Source organism: Fukomys damarensis, unplaced genomic scaffold (assembly GCF_012274545.1).
Source record: "Fukomys damarensis isolate Sample0158 unplaced genomic scaffold, DMR_v1.0_HiC HiC_scaffold_16, whole genome shotgun sequence".
Lineage (NCBI taxonomy): Eukaryota > Metazoa > Chordata > Mammalia > Rodentia > Bathyergidae > Fukomys > Fukomys damarensis.
The window spans coordinates 40,818,182-40,826,418 of record NW_022900928.1 but is presented as its reverse complement, the minus strand read 5'-3'; the positions used below and the strand labels follow the sequence as shown (position 1 = coordinate 40,826,418).

General features: G+C 35.4%; 1 protein-coding gene across 1 annotated transcript in view; it reads left to right on the top strand.

Moving 5' to 3' along the window:
* The first annotated feature begins 484 nt into the window (after nucleotides 1-484).
* Grm5 (glutamate metabotropic receptor 5) overlaps nucleotides 485-8,237 on the top strand; it is a 527,108-nt gene continuing 519,355 nt past the window's right edge. The window contains exon 1 of the mRNA XM_033763941.1: nucleotides 485-695. The gene's annotated coding sequence lies outside the window, so the exon portion shown is untranslated. The remainder of the gene's footprint in view (nucleotides 696-8,237) is intronic.

The following is an 8,237-nucleotide window of genomic DNA, read 5'->3' as shown; positions in this document are numbered from 1 at the left end:
AGAAAAATGGCATCCCAGTTTATAGGTTGGGCACTCAGGATGGCAAGAATGGCTTGAAGTAGTATATGAGTGTAAAGTGATCTGGATGAAAGGGTTAGGGAAAGAGAAGGGAATGGAAATTTCTCCCATTTCTATGCTCGAGAGATGATACTAGCACCTGCCATGTTCTTGGCACCTCTTCCACTTGTTTGAAGTAGGCATAGATACCTTTCCCTCTCAATATAGGATTGTGTTTTAGAATCTAGGGATTTTCACCATTCCCAAAGCTGAGGTGGTGAACATATGAACACTCACCCGTAACCCCCATGCAAGCATCTGGCTGAGGAGCTAGTCCACACATCCATTTCGCCCAGGAGCCTGTGTTCCTAAAGGAACTCACTGTGCCACTTGGTGGCACCAAAAAGTTGCACAAAGAACTCTGTTCTCTATAAATACAAACTACCACCCCTCCCTCCTCCGCTCTCTTCCCTTCTCCCCTTCCCCCCTTTTTCAGGAGCGGGAAGATTACTGCACACACCGCCCTCAGCTCGGCTGTTCTGCGAGCACTGAGTGCAGGGGATGAGCTTGAGATCATCTTGGGGTTGGGGGGAGTCCCGGATTGGAAAGGCCGGCTCAGCCCCCTTGATCCCGCGGCCCAACTTTCTGGGGGGCTAGCTAGACCGCGTCTCACTGCCCGCTGCGTGGCCAACAGGGGGGTAAGCTTGCTAAGTGTCTGTGTGCCCAAGTGTCCTGGACCAAAAGGATGTAGCAGCTGAGCAGCTTGCTGAGTAGCTTACAGTTTGGTTTTGGGGGAGGAGACGAGCACGGAGCGAGGGCTGCCAGAGCCGGTGAGGTTCCTATCTGCTCCATTTGCGGATGGCCTTTATTAAACCTGTTGGTAGAAAAGGCTTGAGCAAGGGGATAAAGACAGAAAAGCTGCAAGGATTCTGCATGCCTTCCGATCCGAGTTCTTGCTACCCAAGGCAAGGGGCGCCTGGTTTCAAACGCAAACTATACTCCCCCACATCATCCGACGGCTCGAAAATTGAGCAAAGCAAACATAGGAGGGGAAGAAAGAAAGATTTCTTCTTAATGCCGCTGCTTGCTGCAGGATGAGGGGGACAGCGGGTGGTGCTGAAAGCACAGCTCTTGCTCAGGCCAGGGTGCCTCTTTCTAAGCACCAGTCGGAGCCTTCCTACTCTTTCTTCTCCCATGCATGCATCTTTACCTTACCTTCAGAACCAAAGCCTACTAGCTACCCCAGGGCAGCAGCACGCAGAGGATGGAGCCCGCGGTACAGCGATTCGGTGGTGGGAACCCAGGGCAGGCCCCTCATTGAGCAGGTCTAAACTTGGGACCTCTGAAAGGGAAGTGATAGGTGCACCTGTCGGTATCTTCCACCTGGCGCCGTGGTTTCCATCTGCCCACATTTCCCTACAGAACAGGTATCATGAGGAAGTGAATTTAAAGACAGGATAACAAGTGCTTGTGCTTATTTAGGAACAATCTAGGTCCTGCTGCAGCTGAACACAAGTGTCCAGGCAGATAGATTCTCCATCACTTTACTTATTGAAACAAAATTGGTGCAAATCAGTGAGAAGACGGCTTCTCTCTTCTTCATTCCTTACATGGAATTTTATTGTATGAAATCCCCCACAACTGAGCTAGGGAAAATCTGGATTCCTAACATTGACTGCTGGTTACGTGGGAAGGCTAGGGCATGTCACCCTGGGTTCTATATTCCCTTCCTCCTGTGGTGCATAATTAAAGATTTTCAGAGGAAGCTTATGCATTATCTATCTGATTTGTGTGTGGTGGTCTGTGTGTGTGTGTGTGTGTGTGTGTGTGTGTGTGACTTTGGGAGTGATTAGGTATATTACCTCTTATTAGGTGTGTTCTGTGCTATTCCTTTCATGGAGCACAGGAAATTTTGTCTGTTAATTTCTCTGTTACTTCCACATAATTTCACATAAAAGAATATGTCTGTTATGGATTTGTTACCACTCTAAAGAATGATTGTTTTAGGAACTGAAAATACTGCTTTCTGTACTCATCAGTTTAGTAACATGCTTCCCACAAAGGCTGCAGCTTTCTGTGGTGTAAAGCTTTTCAGCACACTGGACAGATCCCTCAAAGTTTCTTAGGCAAGCGGTGAATGTTTTCTACAGTCATTTACAATTTTGCATGAAAGAATTACAATCTAGATATTTTAATCAAACCCACTAGAGGTTTGTGCTATCATATGGCAATGCTTTAGTTGTGGGCTATATGCTCACAAAATTTATGAAATGAAATATTAAGATTATTTTTCCAGGTGGGTTTGGTATTTGAAAAATCTAAGTACTTGACCAGATCTTCTTTTTACTGGCATAGACAGATATAAGCCTCTAGCATTAGTGAATTGTGCACATTTTAGACCTGAAGACAAACATACACATAAAAATGAAAATTTAACTCATAGATATCATGTGCACAAAGCACAGTTTGTTCCAACTTTGGGAATACTTGAGTGTGTACCATTTTTAGTTTTTCTCTGATTGACATTATTATGTACAATCATTTATCTCTAAACATGTTTATTTTATCACTAAAATGTTTTAATAATTTTATTTTTTTACAAAACACTTGAATATTTTATAGAAGTGTTACCCTTTGGTCCTTAAAAGAATATTCAGAACATTTTAGGTAAGAAAACTAAATTAAATGGAAATAAACAGAAAGTGATACTGTAAATTGAAAATGTGGCATAAAATTTATCATGAGAAATATTGTATTTATTCATGTAACCATACAAATTTTATCCCAGCCTTTCTATCCTCCTGGGATGAAGAAACAGACATATTATATGCCCTGCTTATATTGTTTAAATTTATATAGATGAATCAAGAATAAGCAAACTTTATAAAATAGAGAAGACTATGTTTTGATATGTACTAATGTATGTGACATATGCTTCAGTTAATTTAATTTCTTTGGAGTTTGGATATCTTGAAGGTTTATTACTATAAAGGAGGAATATTCTTCAATTTAATGAAATGTGTTATTTTTCATATTCAGAGAACTTTTAATCCTAGTCTCAAGGCATCATTCAGTTATTGTTTCAGTTATGGAACATAGAAGGCATGAGTCATGTTCATTCAAAAATTTTTTTAGTTCATATTTGTATAGCTCAGGAAAATAAAATTTTAATTTTGATTTTAAGTGTTTATTTATAAATCAAATTATGTCTTTTTGATTTTCCTTATCTCAGTTTATTAAAGGCATTTAAATAAAATAGTATGTCATAGGTTTGTTTTCTTTTCCTTTGTAGTCATTAAGAGGAGAAAAACTATATTTTACCATACCTAATATTATTTGAATTCTATGCACATTTGGTCATCCCTGCTAGAGCTATTTACTGAGCACAGTAGGTACGTGCTAATCACAACCTATAACACAAGGCAGTTTTTTTTTCTTTTCTGTTTTGAAAACAGAATTTTTTCTTCCACTGTCACAGAAAAAGAACTTATCCTTACCCTCTTTCTATCATACTAAGCTAACTTGAGTGTGCCCTATTTCTATCACACTAAGCCTTTACATAATGAGCTCATTGCACAAATCTAAATAACGTGACTGACTGCAGTGAAGAGTGTATCAGTATTATATATGACAATTAAACATATACAGACCTTTGGATATGAAGTTTCCTTGGTTTTTATGTTACTGAATTTAATTTTCTCAACAAAACTGTGGATTGAACTTTATTTAGTTTGTGTAAATTTAACAACAGAAAGCAAGACTAAGAGAGATTATATGATTTTCCCAGTATTCCACAGTATATCATATAACACAAAAGCTATTATATTTCAAGGATCATCTGATCCCAAAACTCTTACCTATTATATAAGTGGAAACTTAGATATATATCTTAATTTTTAAAAATTTTACTAATTTGAGTCACCAGAACTTTCTTATTCCACAAGTGAATGTTCAAATATTTATTTTTCTTGCATATCTAAGAATATTTAAAACTTATGCAAATATTTGGAGATGATCAGAAGTCAAAATGATACATAATTGCTGTCAGGTGTCTTCTCTTTTAGTCAAATTCTTCAAAAAGTTTAAAGGAAATATTTAATTGCAAAAAGTATATGTATTTCATGTAAATATGGTCTTATAAGGATTACAAAGAAATGAAATTCTCTGATTAATTTTACCATAATTTTGACTATAAAACATTGATTTTCAACTTTTGGGCAAAAAGTTTGAAGAAAAATGAAAAGATCATACAGTAGCACTAGTGGGCAATGTCATACCATTTTCTTTCATTTTATTTTGTAAACATACAGTAAAATATTTTTCTAGATATCAATTTGCCTTATATATCAAATGATAATAGAGTCCTCTAAGGAGACAAGTAAATAATATTTTTATTTATTTTAAAATGAACCAACAAAATGAAAAATTGAGATACATGTACACACTACTGTAGAAAATTAGTTTTGTTAATATCTTGCTAAAATTATAATGAACCCTGTACTTTATCTTAAGGGCAGCCTTTGAAATTCAAAAGTATATCATATGATATTGTCTTCATGTTCATTTATTGTAATTTGTAGATATTCCTAACTATGCTTTGTTAATATAAAGAAATTTCATCCTTGACTCTCACAGGTTAAATTGTGTTTTTCAAGTTGATTACAAGGTTGAAAATACAGAAACAAGTATTAAAATGAAGAAGGCAAGCCTATTCCAACCTACATTTCTTAGTATTATTCATAGCACTTCAGAAAAATGACTATATGGGACTAATGCATCCAGATGATTTCCTTTCAGTTGTACTCTTTTTCTGTTTTGATGATTATGATGACATTTTTAGGATGAGCTTTTATGTGAATCAGTGGATTTCAACTGGGGTTGAGTTTGACCTGAAGAGGACATTTCGCAATATTTGGAGACATATTTGGTTATCACAAGTAGAATGTGTTCCTGGTGTTCTTTTGTTTTTTTAGACAAAGAGGAGGGATACTGCTAAAAGTCTGCCATTGAACAGGGCAACAATTGTCCACAATAAGGAACTGTCTACTCCAAAATTTCATTAGTGCTATGGTTGAGAAATTCTGACATAATAAATGACAGAAAACAGTCACTTTTATTAATTTAACTTATTTGTATAGTTTCTGACTATAATCAATAATCATTACATACATAAAAATTCAACGGAAAGTAGAATCTACAAAATATTATGAAGTCAACATATAAAGTTTAAATTACCCACTCATCTTGTGCTTTGGAAGGCATTATTATCTGTTTATATTTAGTGTGGAGAAAAGAGCCAGAGATAGCTAGTTAATGTACCATCTCTGCTATTTTGTATAGGTATGAGATTTTAGTAAAATATCTCTAAACCTCAGTGTTTAGAGGTGTTAAAACATCACAATAATCCTACCTACCTTAGAGGTGGTTATAAGGCTTACAGTACATAATGCTTATACACTATTTAGCAAAAAGTAAGTATCCAATAAATATTAACTACTAATAAGTAAGTCATAATCAAGTTATAGAAATATAAAACCACATTTCACACACCAGGTAATAGATACTTTAATAGGAGAAATAATATTTTACAGTCTTTAAAGGTATGTCATAAATAATAAGAAAGAAGCTGCAGGGTAAGAAAATGGGTAGAACTCAAAAATCCCTACTTGATAATTATATTGACACTAGTTAAAATGGTGGATCGCACAATTTTTATTGCTTTACTGCAGAAGACTATTTTGGGTCTTTATGTACAACTAAACTAATTGTTTAAATGATTTACAATGATTTAGTGAGCTTTATTCTATGGCCAGCATGTTTTAACTAATGCTTAAAATTATATATAACATTTTTGTACAATATCATATTGTAAGTGCATGTTCTAAAAGAGATGATTTCAGTTACAGTACTGCCTATTATTTTTCCTAGGTTGAACTGAAGGGGTGCTAATCTTTCCTCATTACAGAATCTCAGATATGTACTTGAAATAGTGATGAAAATGGAGAGGAGCTTTCCTCACACTATAAGTATCTCAGTATGTTATACGTCAGATTGCCTCTTATCTATGTTATGCACTTGTTGTCTGAATAATATATCATAGGTGTCTATGCCATATGCAATATTGATATCCCTAACTGCGATGAGGCTATTGTGCAGTCCAAAGGAATCATGTTATTGTCAACACTCTGAGCTGTGTGACTTGCTTGGTGAGGGTTAAATTATATAAGAGACATCTGTGCTAGAAAGACAGTGTTTGAGAAGACTGTTGGAAACAAAAGACATTGTGAGCTGTGAATCTCATTATGATGCAGTCTGCAGTTTAATGGCAAATTCCACCCCTTATTTCCATTTTATACTTATAGAGGATATAGTATGAGACTATGTGGTTATTTGTGTTAATACTGTTTTGTGTATTAATTACATGTCAATTGTTTTGTACAATGGGGTCGGAACTAATGATACTATGCTATGACCCCAGAAATGTAACGTTGAATAAAGTACTCTAATACTTCTGAAAATAGCACCTTGAAATGATATACAATATAAGAGGAACTTTCCATATATTTATCCATTTCAAGTAAGTTGGAAATCTCCATATTATTAAATTGTAGATCTATACCCTTTGAAAGTATCTAATGCAATCCTCATTAAAACTAATTGAAGTAGGTAGGTATCATTCTTCTTCTGATTGCCAATAAAGGAATGGGGCTCAGAGAGCATAAGTGATGGGGGCATATAGCCAACAAGTGGCACTGTCAGGATTCAAACTCAGTGAGACTTCAAGCTTATATTCTTAGCAGCTCCCCATAAACCCATGGAAACAAGGACCTATCAAGGTTCATAATCAGCATGAACAAAAGCATTGGAACAAAGCAGTATGTACTTGTACTTGACTAGTACAATCCCAAAGAAAAGATAAATGAGACCAGGGCCGAAATTTGGAGGGAAGAACCCTAGGTCCCAATCTTTAAAAATAAACAGATATTCGTAAATTTTACAAACAGATTAAGACAAAGGAGAAAATTAAAATGTCAGTGTGAATATTTCTAGTCTCTGTGCATGTAAATATATCTACCCACTATTTCTTATGAAAAACCGTATCTCCCTTTTATTTTTACTTAATATAACATGAATACTTCATTTTTCATTCTATTCCATTTTCACACTTTATTGAAGAAAATTTTTATTTCTAAAAATTATTACTCTCCTTTGCTAATTTATCCTTATAGCTGCCAATTTAGATGTTAGAATTACCTTGAATGCAAGCTTTCTGAGAGTAGCTTCCTTTTCTCTTTCCACTTCCTAAGAGATTTCATCCAATTTCATGGTTTAGGGGGAAAAAAAAAAACCCAACAAACATCTGTGTACTGATCCCACACTTTTATCTATAATTCAGATTTTTTCTCCAGAAATTCCACCTTTTATATCCAATGACTCATTCCATATCTCTTCTTGAATTTCTAGTATCTAAGACTTGACCCACTAAAACTGAACTTTCATCGTTGCCATTTCAGTCTTTCTGCATGCTGCCCTCCACCTTAAAATGACACCGTAGGTTCTTGGCTCAGACTGGAAACTTAAGCATCCTTACTGGAGCTTCTCTTTCCCATACACTCCATCAGATCTGATAGCAAAACCGTCTGCTTGAACATATATTCAGAGTCCTATCAGCTTCCACCACTGCCATGTCTGCCAAATGAATTAGTTCAATAGATTCCTAATTGCTCACTCGGCTTCTGCCTTTGTGCTCTCATTCCTGTTGAAATATGAGGCAGATTGTAACTTTCTGCTGAAAACATTTGCATACATTCTCCTGAAATGTGAAAGTCAGTGTTGAAAAGTTCAAACAGGCTCAGTATCATCAGACTGTCTCATAGACTGCCCGTCTGCCTCTCTCCCCCATTCTACACATTACAGGCATAGTAGAGTCTGTAATTCTTCAATACCCTAAACACAGAACCTGCTCCAGGGACTTTGAGCTTGCTTTTATCTTTAGCTATCATGTTCTTTTCCTATTTTTTCTGTGATTTTTTTAAATTTCCCTAGGTATTTACTCAAATGCTACTCTTTCACTTTGCATTTCTTCGGCCATATTACTTAAAATTCCCACATCTCCAACATCTATCTTGCTTTATTTTTTCCTTTTTAATATTTAGTATTTTGAAACATAGAGTATTTTATTTAATATTTTTCTGATAACTCCCTCAGATTTTTTTTTTTTTTTTTTTTTTTTTTTTTTT